Below are 19,905 nucleotides of genomic sequence, written 5' to 3' on the forward strand. Positions count from 1 at the left end.
AGGCCTTTATTTACCAAACTTGAAACTAAAAACTCCAGGAAATTAAGTTAGTCTAGCAAGACCTAATGAGTGTACTCATGACACTTGCTTCTGATCACCATGTTGACATAAATGAAAAATCCAGAAAGATAGTTTCTGTGTAATTAATAATCAATTCATTATTTCCCGATGCCGCTGGGGTCAAGGGGCCAGGGTCGTGCGCGGCCGGACTAAGCTCAGGTAACTGTGAGACGAGGAGGCACCAGCGCAGACGAGGCACGGACCGGACAGAGCACCGCCGCACCGCCGGGACCGACCACCGCCTCCACCGCCTCGCCCCCCACTCTAATGGCGGCTGCCAAAAAAGCTCATGAGGAGCACGATACCTCCACAGAGAATGTGGATGACTCCAACCACGACCCGCAGTTTGAGCCCTTCGTGTCTCTCCCTAGGCAGGAGATTAAGACCCTTGAGGATGACGAAGAAGAGCTCTTTAAGATGCTGGCCAAGCTGTTCCGATTTGCGTCTGAGAATGACCTTCCAGAATTTAAAGCGCGAGGGACAGGTGACGTGAAGCTGCTGAAGCACAAGGAGAAAGGGACGATTCACCTCCTCATGAGAAGGGACAAAAACCCTGAAGATCTGTGCAAATCACTATGTCACACCATTGACAGAGCTGAAGCCCACGCAGGCAGCGACAGGGCCTAGGTTTGGAACACACATGCCGATTTTGCTGATGAAAGCCCCAAGCCTGAGCTGCTGGTGATTCGATTCCTAAACGCAGAAAATGCCCAGAGGTTTAAGGCAAATTTTTTTTTTAAATTTAAATTTATTTATTTGACATATTTAGTTTTCAGCATTGATTTTCACAATAGTTTGAATTACAAATTTTCTCCCCATTTCTACCCTCCCCCCCCTCCAAGACGGCGTATATTCTGGTTGCCCTGTTCCCCAGTCAGCCCTCCCCTCTATCACCCCTCTCCGCTCTCATCTCCTTTTCCCTTCCTTTCTTGTAGGGCAAGATAAATTTCTACGCCCCATTGCCTGTGTATCTTATTTTTTAATTGCGTGCAAAAACTTTTTTTTGTTTGTTTTTGAACATCTGATTTTAAAACTTTGAGTTCCAAATTCTCTCCCCTCTTCCCTTCCCACCCACCCTCCCTAAGAAGTCGAGCAATTCAACCTAGGCCACATGTGTATCATTATGTATAACCCTTCCATAATACTCATGTTGTGAAAGACTAACTACATTTTGCTCCTTCCCAACCCATCCCCCTTTATTGAATTTTCTCCCTTGACCCTGTCCCCTTTCCAAAGTGTTTGTTTTTGATTACCTTCACCCCCATCTGCCATCCCCTCCATCATCCCCCCCCTTTTATTTTTTTTTCTTCCTCCCTCTTCTTTCCTGTGGGGTAAGATACACAACTGAGTATGTATGGTATTCCCTCCTCAGGCCAAATCTGATGAGCGCAAGGTTCACTCATTCCCCCCTCACCTGCCCTCTCCCCTCCTCCCACAGAACTGCTTCCTCTTGCCACCTTTATGTGAGATAATCCACCCCATTCTATCTCTCCCTATCTCACTCTCTCAGTATGATGCTCTCTCATCCCTTAATTTCATTTTATTTCTTTTAGATATCTTCCCTTCATCTTCAACTCACCCTGTCACACATATATATACACATAGATATATACATACATACACATTCACTTATATATATATATATATATATATATATATATATATATATATATATATATATATATATATATATGCATATTCCCTTCAGCTACCCTAATACTGAGGTCTCATGAATCATCCATGTCCTCTTTCCATGTAGGAATGTAAACAAAACAGTTCAACTTTAGTAAGTCCCTTGTAATTTCTGTTTCTTGATTACCTTTTCATGCTTCTCTTGATTCTTATGTTTGAAAGTCAAATTTTCTATTCAGTTCTGGTCTTTTCACTGAGAAAGCTTGAAAGTCCTCTATTTTATTGAAAATCCATATTTTGCCTTGGAGCATGATACTCAGTTTTGCTGGGTAGATGATTCGAGGTTTTAATCCTAGCTCCATTGACCTCCGGAATATCGCATTCCAAGCCCTTCGATCTCTTAATGTAGAAGCTGCCAGATCCTGGGTTATTCTGATTGGGTTTCCACAATACTCAAATTGTTTCTTTCTGGCTGCTTGCAGTATTTTCTCCTTGATCTGGGAGCTCTGGAATTTGGCGACAATATTCCTAGGAGATTTCTTTTTTGGATCTATTTGAGGAGGCGATCGATGGATTCTTTCAATTTCTATTTTGCCCCGTGGCTCTAGAATATCAGGGCAGTTCTCCTTCATAATTTCTTGAAAAATGATATCTAGGCTCTTTTTTTGATCATGGCTTTCAGGTAGTCCAATAATTTTTAAATTATCTCTCCTGGATCTATTTTCCAGGTCAGTGGTTTTTCCAAGGAGATATTTCACATTGTCTTCCATTTTTTCATTCCTTTGGTTCTGTTTTATAATATCCTGGTTTCTCATAAAGTCACTAGCTTCCACTTGCTCCAATCTAATTTTTAAAGTAGTATTTTCTTCAGTGGTCTTTTGGACCTCCTTTTCCATTTGGCTAATTCTGCCTTTCAAGGCATTCTTCTCCTCATTGGCTTTTTGGAGCTCTTTTGCCATTTGAGTTAATCTGTTTTTTAAGGTGTTGTTTTCTTCAGTGTATTTTTCAGTATTTTTTTGGGTCTCCTTTAGCAAGTCATTGACCTGTTTTTCATGGTTTTCTCGCATCCTTCTCATTTCTCTTCACAATTTTTCCTCTACTTCTCTAACTTGCTTTTCCAAATCTTTTTTGAGCTCTTCGATGGCCTGGGAACAGTTCATGTTTTTCTTGGAGGTCTCTGTTGTAGGCTCTTTGACTTTATTAATTTCTTCTGTCTGTATGTTTAGGTCTTCTTTGTCAGCAAAGAAAGAATGCAGAGTCTGAGACTGAATCTCGGTGCGTTTTCGCTGCCTGGCCATAATCCCAGCCAACTAACTTGACCTTTGAGTTTTTCAGTGGGGTATGACTGCTTGTAGACTACAGAGTTCTATGTTCCACGTTTGGGGGGGAGGTACCAGCTCTGCCGCACCAGCACTGCTCCTTCCCCAAGGACCCCCAACCCGAACTGGGCTCAGATCTTCGGCAGGCTGTGCACCCCTGCTCTGATCCACCACTTAATTCCTCCCATCAGGTGGGCCTGGAGCCTGAAGCAGCAGCAGCTGTAGCTGCCCCACCTCCGCTGCCCCCGGGGCTGGAAGCCGAACTGCGAACTCCTTCCACTCCCGCAGCTTTTCCCACTAACCTTCTCAGCAGTCTTTGGTGTTTGTGGGTTGAGAAGTCTCGTAACTGCCGCAGCTCACTGAATCAGGGCGCTAGGGCATGCTCTGCCCGGTTGCTGGTCTTGTTGGTCCACGCCGCTCAGGCTGGGCTCTGCTCCACTCCGTTCCCAGCTCCCAGCTCCGTGCGGGATAGACCTCACCCAGAGACCATCCAGGCTGTCCTGGGCTGGAGCCCTGCTTCCCTCTGCTGTTCTGTGGGTTCTGCCGTTCTAGAATTGGTTCAGAGCCATTTTTTATAGGTTTTTGGAGGGGCTCGGCAGGGAGCTCAGGCTGGTCCCTGCTTTCCAGCCGCCATCTTGGCTCCGCCCCATTTAAGGCAAAATTTGAATAATGCAGGAATGAGATAGAAGAAAGAGAAAAGAAAGCAGGAGCAGGCAAAGAAATAACCGACTAAGTGGTGGAGAAATTCTCAAAGCTGTCGGTGAAGGAGGAGATGGAGAAGGCGGGCAGCCAAGAGCCTGATAGCCCCATGGTGCTTGAGAAGGAGACCAAGGACCAGGACGTGTTACTGCAATAAATCAGGCCTCTGCTTCTTTTATTTTATTTTCTTTAGTTTTGTTTCATTTTGTTTGTTTGTTTTACAAGGGACATTATATAAAGTAGTGAATTCCAGCCTCCAGGTTGTTTTCTAAGCTTTTACCCTTTAGGAGATGTCTTCAGCAAACCCATTCCCAGTCACATGTACTGCACTCATAACTTTCTTTTCCAGAGTGGAAACTTTTATAGTACATCCAAAAGAGTGAATAAAACATGCGAAAGTGGCCTCCAAGGAAAAAAAAAATCAATTCATTAGAATAGCTAGTGATCAATAAATTCATGGTCAGTGGTTTCTCTCCTAACCAAAGACGCCCATTGGAGACCTTGAAAGCTTTAAGTGACCCTTCTGAAAGGAAATTCCATTAACAAGTGAAGATCAACGCTGATTGGTGGACAATTAATGTGGAGGTGGGCTAAAAGTTCTAAGGCCTAAAAGCTCCTCCTTCTCAGAATGTGGCTTGACCATGAGACTCAGTCACCTTCAGAAATCTGGATGGGGGGAGTCATCTCCAGCCAGTCATCCTGAACTCTAATGAAGGGGCACAAGGATAGGGGCTCCTTTCCCGAGGGTAAGGACGTGTGCAGGTTAGATTGTGTTTATCCTCTACACAGACCTTAGTTTACCTAGTTGGGTGGGTCTCAGCCAAGATTGAAGAGCATGTTACTGGAAGTTTAGGAGTCATCTCATTGATCAGTCATGTCCTTCAAAGACTGACTTTAACAAGAGCCAGATCTTAATGAAGAAATTAAGGAGAAAAGCCTGGATACCAATATGATAATTGGTTGTTAATATAATAGTGCAATAACATTTTCAAAGTCCTGTTCTAAATTGCCACTAACCATCTGTATAAAAATGTGATGTACAATTTTCCAGAATCAATGTCAATTTCGTTGTCTTTTCACATGCAGACTTTACTCCCTTATCTCCTCAGAAAATGGGCCCATTTTCCCTTCTTTATGCCTAATGTATCTCTCAAATTTTTGTGACATTTCAATGACAGTAGCTCTCCAAGTATACCTTTCATGACCTTGAGATGTGCTTCCTGATATCAATAAGGCAAATAGATTCTCCCCCCTTTTTACTACACCCTTCCTTACCTTTAATTTCAACATTTTGTTCCTGTTTTGTTCTCTTCTCATTCAGAATTCAGTACTATTCAATCAATTGCTTTGGATGTTGTATCAGGAATGGGGAACCTCCAACATACAGACTAGTTCTTGACATTTATTGAGAAATCATTTATATGAGAAATCAAGATATTATAAAACAGAACCAAAGGAATCAAAAAATGGAAGACAATGTGAAATATCTCATTGGAAAACACACTGACCTGAAAAACAGATCCAGGCAAGATAATTTAAAAATTATTGGACTACCTGAAAGCCATGATCAAAAAAGAGCCTAGATATCATCTTTCAAGAAATTATCAAAGAGAACTGCCCTGATATTCTAGAGCCAGAGGGTAAAATAGAAATTGAAAGAATCCAGTGATTGCCTCCTGACAAAGATCCCAAAAAGAAAACTGCTAGGAATATTGTCACCAAATTCCAGAGCTCCCAGGTCAAGGAGAAAATACTGCAAGCAGCCAGAAAGAAATAATTTGATTATTGTGGAAAAATAATCAGGATAACACAGGATCTAGCAGCTTCCACATTAAGGGACCGAAGGTCTTGGAATACGATATTCCGGAAGTCAACAGAGCTAGGATTAAAATGAAGAATCAACTACCCAGCAAAACTGAGTATCATGCTCCAAGGCAAAATATGGATTTTCAATAAAATAGAGGACTTTCAAGCTTTCTCAGTGAAAAGACCAGAGCTGAATAGAAAATTTGACTTTCAAACACAAGAATCAAGAGAAGCATGAAAAGGTAAACAAGAAAGAGAAATCATAAGGGACGTACTAAAGTGGAACTGTTTTGTTTATATTCCTACATGGAAAGATGATGTGTATGATTCATGAGACCTCAGTATCAAAGTAACTGAAAGGAATATGCATACAATACATACATACATATATATACATACATACACATATATGTATATATGTATATATATATACATATACGTATATATGTATATATATATATACATATGTGTGTGTGTGTGGGGGGGTATCCTTAAACTGGGACAGTACTCCCCTTTCTACATATAATTTATCCAAATGTAAAGTGAACAGTGAACTCAAGCTAACATAACATATACCAAAGGGACATCTCAAATCGCATAGTTTTTGGAACTCCTTTTTTCCCTCTAGGAGTTCTGACATTCCTCTAAGTTATAGTTTTTTGTCATCCTCCAAAGCTTCGTTCCTTTCTAGAGTGCCCAAGCTGTTTTTCCTCAAGGTGCATGTGTCCAGTTTGTCCTTAGCTCTTGAACCAGGCAATGTAGTCTAATCCAACACTCTTGCAAGGACACTGCTACATACTACAAATTTCAATGGAAGTTGAAATCAGCCTTTAAAGCCAATAGGTCATCTTCTGTTTAAGAGGGGTGGAGGAAGGAGAAAGGAGGACAAAGGAGACAGAGACCCTTGCTACTTCTCTTTCCCTCACCAAAATGAATATCTTTCAGGTACTTAGGGTCAGATTCTGCACAACTAGCCATTGGAATTGCAGCTTCCGAACTGGTTTGCTGTTTTATCCCAGCATCACATGGCAAGAGTGATTCTTTTCAACCAATCACAAGAAATCTCTTCTGTTGGCATCTTCTACTTTCATTAAATTTCTATCTTTGATTGGTTGATTCAATAGAGGTATATAAGAATTCACCCTTAGATTACACTTTTGGCCTAAAGCATTTGGATAGGTACATTAATTGGAAATGAAGAGTCTAGAATAACCTTAGTGGGCACTCTGCTAATCACTGAGGATAAAGAGACAAAAAATTAAATCATCACTGCCCTTAGTGTATCTGTGATTATTTCATTTTGCATTATGTGTATGTCTATACATAGTTTATCTTTTTACCGAAAAGAAATTCTTGTATCTGTATTATTTTGCTCACATAGAATCATATGGCAAGTGGTGGAGCAGCCTAATTTGTTAGGTTTGGTGCAGAAAATTAATTGCCAAACAACTTTGGAAAAACTTTTGTCCACTCCCTCATGGACTAGGAGGTGCTGACTATGCCCAGGGATCTGACACTTTTGTAATTATGGAACATTAAAATCACATTCTCTTTACCAGTGACTAGAATTTTATAAAATCAGCATTTTGAGTAAGTTAATATAAAGACTGGAATGTTCTATAATCACAAGCTAAGTAAAAAACAGAACTGCAAAAGATACTATTTGCAACTCCCATAATCCTTAGTTTCTCTTTAAATCATGTTCATAGGTTTCTGTGGATTACAGTTAATTGGTTCAATGTCATCCCTAGTTTAGGCTCTGTGAGGGAACAGATCATGTCTTATTTATATATTTATATATTCCCTAGGACCTTCTCCATAGTTGGAGTTCAATAAGTCTTTGCCGAATGAATTCATATATTTTATAGATAAATACAATTCCTGGGTAGCTAGTAGAGTGAAAGGTCACAAATAAGCATTGGGCTTGAATATTGCTTCCAGCTACAGCCAGAGAAATGCCACATAAATAAGCAAATCAATCAGAAACTATCAAAGAAACACTGTTGTTGTTATCATTTTGTTTGCATGTTTGTTTTAAAGTTTTATTTGCTTCTTTCAGAGGGAGGAACAATTAATGAAACAAACAGATGATAAATTCCAAGGTAGAAACAACAACAAAGAATGAAAAGAAACAGAAAAAAATGACAGAAAATATACTCAAATATCAACATTTTTTTTAGAATTTAAGTAGAATTTCCTCAGGATACAATAAGACTGATAATTTTAAAATTTAAAAAAAAAGAACATTGAAGGACACAAAGAAAGAAAGAAAGAAAATTAGAAAGGGCCAAGGGGCAAGAAAGTGGAGTAAAGGCAGGCACTTGTCTGAGCTCTTCCAAATTCCCTTCCTGAGAACTTTAAAGTAATGCCTCAAAATGAAATTTGGAGCAGCAGAACTAACAAAAGGATGATGTGAAATAATTTTCCAGCCCAAGACATCTTAGAAGGTCATTAAGAAAGGTCCGCCTCACTGAAATGAGAGTGGAGCACAGTCCAGCACAGGTCATACCCCTGCAAGTCAGCAATAGGCCTTAGGGAGGACTGAATTAACAATAATAGCTTCCAGAGCTCTCAGCCCAAAGATGGTTAAAGGGTCACACAATTGCTCAGGAGATGACAGGGTCCCTTTGCTGTGACTGGGTAAAGAACTCTGTAGCATTGACCATATGAGGTTCTGGACCACAATTCTAGGGTGAGGAGGAGCACTAACACAATGGAGAGGGCTGCCACATGGGAGCAGGGACCCTGGTTACAACTCCGGGTTACCTACAAAACAGAACACAGGCCAGGAGAGCAGTGACCAGATGTCTCCTTAGATTACACCACCTTGGAAGAACTGGAAACTTACAGACCCCCAGAACTAGCCTTGAAAATAGCAGCATGAAAAACCTGAAGCTTAGGTGAGTGTCTCCTCCACTTGTTAACAGAACCCAAATTTAATATAGAATTAAAAGTCAAGAAATAGGCTGGAGAATGAGCAAACAACAACAACAAAACGTGACCATAGAAAGTTACTATGGTGAAAGGTTTAGATCAAAACACAAACTCAGAAGACAGCAAAGCCAAGGGGAAATGCTACATCTAAAGCCTGAAAGGAAAATGTGAATTGGTCTAAGGATAAAAAATAATTCCTGGAAGAGCTCAAAAAGGATTTTAAAATTCAAAAAGGAGAGGAAGAGGAAATTTTTTAAAATGATAGTGATACAAGAAAATCATGAAAAAAACTTAACAGTTTGGTCAAGGTGGCATAAAATAATACTAAATAAAATAACACCTTAACAAACAGAATAAGCCAAATGGATAAAAGGCACAAAAATCCACTGAAGAAAAGAATTCCTTAAAAAGCAGAACTGGCCAAATTGGAAAAGATGCAAAAAAGCTCACTGAAGAAAATAATTCCTTAAAAATTTTAATAAATCAAGTGGAAGCTAATGAGCCCATAAGACATCAAGAAACAAATTTAAAAAATCAAAAGAATAAAAAAATAGAATGAAATATAAAATATTTCACTGGAAAAATAACTGACCTGGAAAATAGATTGAAAAGAATAACTTAATAATTATTGGACTACTTGAAAGTCATGATAAAAAGAGCCTAGACATTATCTTTCAAGAAGTTACCAAGGAAGAATGTCCTGATATTGTAGAACCAGAGGGTAAGACAGAAACTGAAAGAATCTATGGATCACATCCTGAAAGAAGTCCCCAAATGGAAAGTCCCAGAAATATTATAGTCAAGTTTCAGAACACTCAGGTCAAGGAGAAAATATTTCTGGCAGATATAAACATATTATTCAAGTACCAAATAGCAGATTCTACATTAAAGAATAAGAAGGCTTGGAATATAATATTCCAGAGGACAGAGGAGCTGAGACTATAACCAAGCGTCACCTACTCAGGAAAACTGAATATATTCCTTTAGGGGGAAAATGGATATTTAATGAAATCGAGTGTTTTCAAGCATTCCTGATGAAAAGACCAACTGAGTAGCAAATCTGAAATCATGAATTTGATGTCTGACCATGGACAAGTTGCATAACAATTTTTAATGGCCAACTGTAAAAAGAACATTGATCCTGAAATACCCTTGTCAATTCCCTTTACCCCAGTTTACTGTTCTGAAAAATGAGGGGCTTAGAATCAAATAGACTTTTCAGCTCTAGACTCTTTCTATGATCCCATTATCCTAAATAACAGAATTGTAGGTCTGCACCAATGTAAGGGGTTTCCTCATAGATGAAATGCTATCTCGTGACCACTTTTAACTACCTAAACAAATAACCAATCAAACTCCACTACATCTTTTTTTTAATAAATTATTTTACAAGAAAATGTTGATACATACTAACAATTATGGCTTCATAAAAGTTTCAATGGCTCAGCAATCACTCCTAGGAGTTTATTTATTAGACAGGTATTTCCCTCTAAATGTGTTGTTCCAAATTCACAGAATACTTAAATAGCCTCTAAAGTGGATGAATGTCCCCCCACATAAGAACATACTATTTTTATAGCATTTATGAATTAATAAATACCATACCTAGACAGTTGGATGGCATTAGAGAACAAAATACTTTTATGTGTATCAGTTCTTAATTCTAATGTGCCTTGGGCAAAACCAATTTTTAGGCTTTTTTAGGCATCTCTACTCACAGATTCAGCTTAAGAAATTTTCACAATTTAGGATATCACATATGTAAAGCCCTCTCAGAGGCACCAGGAAGTGCCATACACTGCAGGTCATCTTTCGTGATGGGTCCTCCCACGTCCTCATTGCTGGAAACAATCTTTGCTCTAGCCTCAAGGGAAATGGTAATAGATGTATATTAATTAGCAAGGCTCTCTCTTTTTGGTGCTCAATATCTCAGAGTAGAAACTTCAGAACCTCCATTTCTACTACTGCTCAAATGCTTCATTTTACTGTTTCCTTTGCAATCTATATCAGTGCATTGGTAACTAAGGTGGAACTTTCTTACTGTTTTAGGATGATAAATTAATTAACTCTTTTTGATTGAGTCTTACTAGGTGCTAAACCCTAGGCCCACACACTTTTACTACTAGGTGCAAAGCCCCAGTCCCAAAATCCTAATTACTAGGTGCTAAGTCTATGTGGGCATGAAGCCCTCAGGGTCTTAAGGGGAGTTGCTAAGACCAGAGCCAATAGTAGGCCCCTAAGTTCTGGTCTCTCAGACGACCTTTGATGATGTCCAAAGACTGTATAAAAAGAGAAAACAGAGCTATTTGCTTGGGGTTCTTACTCTTGGAGGAGTGTTGATGTGGAGACTCTGGGCAGCTGTAGTTTTAAGAGCCCCGCAGATTGTGAACCCAGATGTTGATGCCTTCTTGGTAATTATGAATTGTATTTGGTCTGTTTATAATGTATCTTTGTAATTCATTTGTATTTGCTCAAAGTTCAGGGTTCTGGCTTTTTCCCCCAAAGTAAGTAAATGATATTTGTATGTTGGATTGCAAAAATATTGATAACCCCTTAACATTGCTTTCTTTACTAAAGCAAATCAAAAGAACTGGTGCTGGCGGCATTCTTGTTGTTGGGCTTGTGTTGGTCTTTCACCCCCACCGCAGTTGCTAGATGAATTGTTGCAACAATCAGTGGAATCTACATTTATCAAGCACATGTTATGTAAAAATAATGGAGAGCAAGCTCACTCTGAGTCAGGAGCGCTAAATAAAGTTTGGATCGTTCCTCGTATATGTGGTGTCTATGAGACAATGAGCAAGTCACCAACTTCTGAATAACTCAAATCTCTCTAAAACTATAAGGAATTAATCCACTGCCTATCTTTGTTGACATAGGGAATTTCCAACCTGCCCAATCAACTTACTGTCCCCTCCCATCACAAAAAAGAGAAGAAAAATAAAATATTCTAAGCATCTTGGAGATACAGAATTAAGGAGACAATCTCTGACCTCAAAGAGTTTTCATTCTGTAAGAGGGAGTGGAGTGGGACATAAGATGCATATTAGATTAGTAGATGTAAAGTTTACACAAATTAAACCCAGAAGATGTCAAAATGGTCCCAAAAGCATACCTAGTTAGGAGGGATATTAGATGCAACCCATTTCAATTACCTCAATTTGTAGATGAGGAAACTGAAACATTAAGAGGGAAATTACTACTAAGTGTCTGAGGTAGGATTTGGGTCAATATTTTCCTGACTCCATGTCCTGGGCCCAATCCACTCAACCAACTTCAAAGAAGCAAATCTATTGGAGTGCAGAGCCAAGATGGTGGAGTAAAAGTAGAGGCTTGCTTGAGCTCTCCCCCCAAACCCCTTCAAATACTTTTAAAAATGACTAAACAAATTCTATAGCTACAGAACCCACAAAATGACAAAGTGAAACAAATCTCCAACACAAGACAACCTGGAAGGCCAACAGGAAGGGTCTATTGCACCGGGCTGGGAGTGGAGCAGAGTCAAGTGTTGGCCATGCCAGCACAGAACTAGATGTGGCAGGCCTCAGTAAACTGAGTCACTGGCAGCTGTGGTGACTTCCAGACGTTTCAACCAACAAACGGCAAAGACAAAGTTGAATTTCCATGGGAAAACTCTATTGGGTTTGTGTAATAGAAAAGTGTGATCTGGCCCCAGCTCCAGGGCAGCAGAGATGGTGGCAGACAGAATGGCAGCAGCGGCAGCAGCTGCTTCTAGAGCTTCAGGCCCACAGATATTGGGGGAAACAAGTGGTTGATCAAAGGGGGGTTGCAGGGATCTCTTTGTTGGCATTGAGGCCAGATTCTCTTGCTTTGCTCCGCTTGGATCTGGTTTGCAATCCTGGGGGGTGGTCCTGGGGTGAGGAAGAGTGCTGGCATGTCAGAGCTTATGGAAGCTGTGGAGGGGGAATCTTCTTTGAAGTTCCAAGGCAGAAAAGAGTACTTGAGTACTACCTGAATTCACTGACAGATCAGAACACAGGCCAAGAGGGGAGTAAACAACTCTCCTTGGATCATACTACCTTATACTGAAAGTTTACATATACCTAGAAGTATCTCTGGCAACAGCGGCCCAAAACCCCTGAAACTTGCAACAGAGCACCCCCCACCCTGGAAGCAGAGTCCTCTCTTGACAAAGAGCTCAAAATTTAAGTAATTGGCTGGGAAAAAGAGCAAAATGCATTACAAAATCAGTCTATAGAATCTTATTTTGGTGACAAAGAAGATTACAACATACAAGCAGAAGAAGATAACAAAGCAAAAGTTCCTACATCCATAGCTTCCAAGAAAAACATGAATTGGCTGAAGACCATGGAAGAGCTCAAAAAGGATTTGGAAAATCAAGTAAGAGAAGTAGAGGAAAAATTGGGGAGAGAAATGAGAGTGATGCAAGAAAATCATGAAAAATGAGTCAACAGCTTGCTGAAGGAGACCCCCCAGAATACTGAAGAAAATAACATTTTAAAAATAGATTAATCCGAATGGCAAAAGAGCCCCAAAAAGCCAATAAGGAGAAGAATGCATTAAAAGCAGAATTGGCCAAATGGAAAAGGAGTTCCAAAAACTCCTGAAGATAATTATTCCTTAAAAATTTGGGTGGAGCAAATGGAAATTAATGACTTTATGAGAAATCAAGAAATTATAAAAACAGAACCAAAAGAATGAAAAAAAAATAGAAGACAATGTGAATATCTCATACTGACCTGGAAAATAGATGCAGGATGGATAATTTTAAAAATATTGAACTACCTGAAAGCCACGATCACAAAAAAAGCCTAGGCATCATCTTTCAAGAAATTATCAAGGAAAACTTCCCTGATATTCTAGAAACAGAGGGTAAAATAGAAACTGAAAGAATCTACTGATCACTTCTTGAAAAAAATCCCAAAAAGAAAACTTCTAGGAATATTGTAACCAAATTCCTGAGTTCCCCAATCAAGGAGAAAATATTTCAAGCAGATAGAAATAAATAATTAGAATAATGTGGAAACAGAATCAGGATAACATAAGATCTAGCAGCTTCTACATTAAGAGATCGAAGGGCTTGGAATATGATATTCCAGAGATTGAAAGAGATAGAATTTAAACCAAGAATCACCAACTCAACAATACTGAGTATAATATTTCAGTGGAAAAATGGATATTCAATGAAGTAGAGGACTTTCAAGTATTGTTGATGAAAAGACCCGAGATGAACAGAAAATTTGACTTTCAAATACAAGCATCAAGAAAATCATGAAAAGGTTCACAGGAAAGAGAAATCATAAGGGACTTATTAAAGTTGAACTGTTTACATTCCTACATGGAAAGATGATATTTTTAACTCATGAGAACTTTCTCAGTGTTAGGGTAGTTGAAGGGAAAATATATATGTATATATAGACAGAGGGCACAGCGTGAGTTGAATATGAAGGGATGAGATCTAAAAACAGAAAATTAAGGGGTGAGAGAGGAATATATTGGGAATGGAAAGGGAGAGATAGAATAGAATAAATTATCTCACATAAAAGATGCAAGAAAAGACTGTTACAATGGAGGGGAAGGGGGGGAGGTGAAAGAGAATGGGTCAACCTTACTCTCATTGGATTTGGCTTATGGAGGGAATAACATACACACTAAATTGGGTATCTTATCTTACAGAAAGGTGGGGGGGGGAGAAGAGGCAGGGGGATGATAGAAGGGAGAGTAGATTGGGGGAGTGGGTAATCAGAAGCAAACACTTTTGAAAAGGGACAGGGTCAAAGGAAAAAATAGAATAAATTGGGGGCAGGATAGAATGGAGGGAAATATAGTTAGTCTTTCACAATATGACTATTATGAAATGTTTTGCAAAACCACACATGTATAACCTACGTTGAATTGCTTGCCTTCTCAATGAGGTTGGGAGAAGAGGGAAGAAGGTAGAGAATCTGGAACTCAAAGTTTTAAAAACAAATGTTAAAGATTGTTTTTACTTGCAACTGGGAAATAAGTTATACAAGCAAAGGGGTGTGGAAATCTATCTTGACCTACAAGGAAGTGAGGGAGGAGGGGATAAGAGGGGGTGGGGTAATAGAAAGGAGAGCACAAAGGGGGAAGGGGTAATCAGAATGAAGGGTCATCTTGGGGTGGGGGACAGGGGAAAGATGGGGAGAAAATTTACAAGCCAATATCTTGTGGAAATGAATGTTGAAAACTAAAAATAATTAATTAGAATATTAAAAAAGAAGCAAATCTACTCAGTGTATTCTCTTTCTTTATATCAGGTATAATATCATGAACATTCCTTATTTAGAGAAAGATAATTCCAGGCAAAGTACCGACAAATGAGACTTTTTAGTCTTACCGTTAAAGATGATTCCCCTTTCCCTGCCTAACACTCAAAAGAAGACACGAGGGAAAAGAAATAATACAGACAATGGAGTATATGTAGGTTGCCCTCTTTATCTAGTTAATTTGTTATCTTTTAGTCACATTGTTCAAATACCAAAAGGACATTTGCCTAAAAGACTATTTTACAGGGAACCCAAGGGCAAGTGCTCACATGAAGGTCAGAAGAAGCAATACAAGAATACTCTCGAAGTCTTTCTGAAGACCTTTTGAATTTATTGTGTGAAATGGCACATTGGCACAGGATTGCCTAGCATGGCATGCTTAATTTGAAGAAAGCACTGTGTTCTATGAGTGAAGTACAATTACAGTAGCTCAAAAGAAATGGGAAATGCACAAATTTATAGACATATCCACTCCAAATGTTCATTTGGACTACTACTCCAAGCTTATATGAGTCTGATCAGTCAGTCAGACATACTGTATCGTGACTCCAACATAGTGATGTAATTTTGGTATTCTTCAAGAACAAAGGACAACAACGAACTAACCAAGTCATCTTTTGTACAGACTTCTAAAACTGGGTCACTTACACCACAGGTACTTCTGAATGGTATCTATAATGTCTAAAATATAAGGAATTCTTGCATGAAATGGTGGGTTAGTAGTTGTTTTTGGAACTAGAATCAACATTTGTCATTTCATCGATGTTATCTGCAAATTTGGGGAAAGACATCACCTATTTTATTTAGATACCATTCAGAAGTACCTGTGGTGTATTGCATAGAAATGCTAAGCCAGGAAGTCCTGGAACAAGACCCATCTCTGACATATCCTGACAGTATGACCCTTGGCAAGTCTCTTATCCCAACAGTGCTCTAGGTAACTCTCTTGGGTCATGAATGGGCAAGAAGATGCCAGTCTGCATTGGTTCTATGCCCTGTGGAGCAGGGATTGCAGGTATGATAAATATCTCCATTTTGACAGATGCGGAGATTAAGATCACAATCCTAGAGTCCCAATGAAACAGGAAATAGGGCCATAGAAAGGACATGGATTTGGGTCTTCCTTCCTAGTCAACACTGTAACTACTCTGTACCACTGTCTTACTGTAAAGATGATACAACACTCACTCAGTGACTGAAGTAGGAAGAATAACAAATAAATATGTTAGTTCCTTAATATGTTCAATATATTTAGTTCTGGGTGCTGGGGATACAGATACGAGAGACAGTCTTTACTTTTAAGGATCTCATGTTATAATGGGAGAAGACAACCCATAGAGGGGAGTGGTAACTAGGGAAGGGAGTTAAAGAAACCTAATGTCATGTGCATTCCAATAACAATTATATTAATTTGATTACTGTCCCTGGAGTAAGGGACAGGAAGAGAAAAGAGTAATGGTATACCCACAGTTTGACATAGAAGGAAGATAACCAGGCTCACACTCGCTTTAAGGTTAGCTAAATCTTGTGGGCAATGTGATTTTGTTCAGCATAGCCTTTGACTCTAAATGTATGAGAGATATGTGCCAAAATAACATAACCAAACTTATAACTTTTGTTCATGTTGTACAGCCTTCTAAAACCTTTGACCTGCTTCAGAATGGTGATATCCCTTTGCTTTGGTATGTTCTATAAGGGAAAAATACAAACTGCCAGTGACTCACAGGACCTGCTCTCACCTTATGGAGCTTAGGAAGGTATGGGAGGGAGAGGGAGTTTCAAGAAAATAGCTTTTTTGGTGGCTACATTTCATCTAAGAATATGAATGCAGATCAATATTATAAGTCTCCACTCTTCCCCACCTATCATCAGGGGTTGATATTTCCCAGGGCTGCTTAATGGAATGTCAGTTATCCCAGGGAGAAAGAGTAAAACAATTGCTTCAAAAAGACTGAAAAATCAATAAATATAGCTAGAAAAGCAATTTGATTGATACTATTCATTAGAAAATTAATCATCTGGCTTAATTTAATATGATTTAATAGCAAAGATGATTTCATTCTTTCAGAAGACAAGTCCTGGAAGGAAAACAAAATCCTCCCTCTCTCTTTGGGATTAGTTTACACGTAACTCTGGGCTGCAGAATGGCAACATGTTCCAGAATTATTAGCTGGTTCATTATCTTCTGGCTGCCGGGCAGAGAGCAGCTGCCTCCTTTTAGTTTGCCCAATAAGTTCCAAAGTCTCTGTCCAGAGATATTGCAGATGCCCTTCCTCTCCCTCCAAAATTTGTTTCTACTGTTGGAAGCAGGGAGTATAGATACACTTCCTTAATTGTCATAACAGGGAATAGATGATGGAGAATAACATGAAATATGTTTTTGTGTGAAGAACAAAAAAACATGTGCCTGCACCAATTTGCAAGGAAAACATCAAATCCTAGATGTCCTAACTCTGTTCAGTGACCCAATTTTTCATCAGTTTTTTCAGACTGACTGAACTTTTCTCATTTAAGTTTTAAGGAGTGAGGGATACAGTGAAGAACTGGGGAACAGGGAAAACTGATAAACACTGAAGTGAGGAGTGTCTTTAAAAACAAGCAATTGGGAAAATTGCTTGGGGACCTATGGCAGCTTAGTTCTCTTGTGAAGCTTTTTTCTGCTTCTGGTAAGAAGGAAAGGTTTGCCATTGGCTTAGAGTTTTCAATTCAGTTTGATCCACCCAGTGACTATTAAGTATCTACCTATAGGCAAAGCTCTGTGCTATGTCCTGGGAGCCTCCAGCTGGTTTCTCAAAGAGCTCACAGTCTAACAGGAGCAAAAAGCATGCAAGCAAGTAACTTCGATACAAGGGAGGAAGAAAAAAGCACAAAGGATGAACAAAAACATAGGGATGAAAAAAGTGCACATAGAAAGTAGCAAGCCCCTGGAGGAAAGGGTTAGGATTACAGAACATACACAGGACATTTGCACTCAACTAGCTGTGGCTGCCATCTGCTTTGGAGAGTATCAAGCCCTGCATGGATCACGCTGCTTATTTAACCTGATGGTGATTAACATCCCTTGAAGCAAGTCCAAAATTTTCAATTTGGAGATACAGGAGTTAAGCCAGGCATGGCCTGAGCTACAGGGTCCTGCTTATTTCTAGCAGTGTGATCATCTTCCCTCCTTAGAATGGCAGCCACTTGTGGGTAGAGACTGTCTGGCTTATTTGTACAAATGGAACTGGTGCAAGGCAGAGTACCCAGCATATAGTCAATGTTTAATGAATACTTTATTCATTCAAATGACAAAGCCTAGATTCAAATTTGGTTTCCTGTCTTTGGGTTGATAAAAATACCAATACTCATATGGATATGGATATGGGTATGGATATGGATATGTAATAAGGTAGGTGGTCCTGCAAAGGGGACTGACACTGGCCTTGTTGTCAGGATAATCTAGGTTCAAGGCTTTGCCACACATCATCTGAGTGACCCTGGGCAAACAATTTAACCTCTAAGTTCCCTGGGCAAATTCCTAAGCCTCTAAATTACAGAGCTGGTGTCAGTCCCCTTTGGGATCTTTCCCTTGGATCTTTCTCTATTGAGGAAATATCATCACTGCAATTTAAATAACTGTAATTATACAACTACATGTATATACGTATGTATACACATACATGCATGTGTATAGATGCTTGAATGTGTATATGTTTATATATATGTTTATGTGTTAATAATAGGTAGGCTAGAATATATGTGTACATATATTCTAATTTTCAAAGTTTCAAAGTTTACAAAGTTCAAAATTTCCAAACTTTGAAGTTTGTAAAATTATTTTCTCATAACATCTCTATAAGCTGGGTTTAAGTGTTGACATTTCCATTTACAGAAAAGTCCACCATGTGTCAGAAATGTTAAGTGATCTGCTCAAGGACACACAGCTAGTTAGTATTGGAAAACAGATTCAAATCTAGATCTCTGCTTATTCCAAAGCCAGTACTCCTTCTGCTACAATAGGCTAGAGTAGTCTGCTAAATAGGCTAGATGTGACAGAGACCCTTTGACGAAATTTTTATGCTGGCATTAAGCCCCGCCCCAGTCCGACTCTGCCTTCCCTTCCTAGCCTTCCTTCGTATTACTCATCTTCATACAGGCTACACTCTATCCAAACTGAACTACTTGCTATTCCATGACCTCATTCTATCATTTCCTGCCTCTATGCATTTATAGGAGACAAACCTCGTGCCAGAATGCCCCCTTTCACCTTATCAACCCATTAGAATCTCCTTTACATTCAGTGCCTAGGTTGGGTGTCCTCTTCTCCTTGATGATTTTCCAGGGTCCCTCAGCTAAAAGTCATCTCTTCTTTCTCAAATTTCTCCCAGTACTCTGTATGGATATTTCCTTTATCCCTATCACATTTTTTATCATGTTTTCACTTAAGAATCATTTACTGAGCCCTTACTGTGTGCCGGTCAAGAGAAGATGTGGAGTAATTTATTGGAAAACTACCTTTGGGTCAGAAAGATATAGCTTCTACAGAAACCTGGGAAACATTTTTTTACAATTACTGCCTCTGATAAAGACCTCATTTCCAAAATATGTAGAGAACTGAGTTAAATTTATAAGAATACAAGTCATTCCCCAATTGATAATTGGTCAAAGGATATAAAAAGGCAGTTTTCAGATGAAGAAATTAAAGTTATCTATAGCCTTATGAAAAATGCTCTAAATCAGTATTGATTAGAGAAATGCAAATCAAAACAGCCCTGAGGTACCACATTCGACCTACCAGAATGACTAATATGGCAAAACAGGAAAATGATAAATGGAAAAAAATGGAACACCAACGCATTGTTGGTAGAGTTGTGAACTCATCTATCCATTCTGGATAACAATTTGGAGCAATGCTCAAAGGGTTATAAAAACTGTGCATACGGTTTGACCCAGCAGTACCCCTTCTAGGTCTGTATCCTAAAGAGATCATAAAGTGGGAAAGGACCCACATATACAAGTATATTTATAGAAGTTCTTTTTGTGGTAGGCAAGAATTGGAAATTGAGAGGATGCCCATCAACCGGGGAATGGCTGAACAAGTTGTAGTATATGAATGTAATGGAATACTATTGTTCCATAAGAAATGATGAGCAGGCAGATTTCAGAAAAACCTGGAAAAACTTACATAACCTGATGCTAATGAA

At 39.1% G+C, this 19,905-nt stretch overlaps 1 pseudogene; it reads left to right on the plus strand.

Moving 5' to 3' along the window:
- Nucleotides 1-327: 327 nt before the first annotated feature.
- On the plus strand, nt 328-3,867 carry LOC118830200 (annotated as a pseudogene).
- The last annotated feature ends 16,038 nt before the right edge of the window (nt 3,868-19,905 follow it).

The sequence above is a fragment of the Trichosurus vulpecula genome, chromosome 8 (assembly GCF_011100635.1).
Source record: "Trichosurus vulpecula isolate mTriVul1 chromosome 8, mTriVul1.pri, whole genome shotgun sequence".
Classification (NCBI taxonomy): domain Eukaryota; kingdom Metazoa; phylum Chordata; class Mammalia; order Diprotodontia; family Phalangeridae; genus Trichosurus; species Trichosurus vulpecula.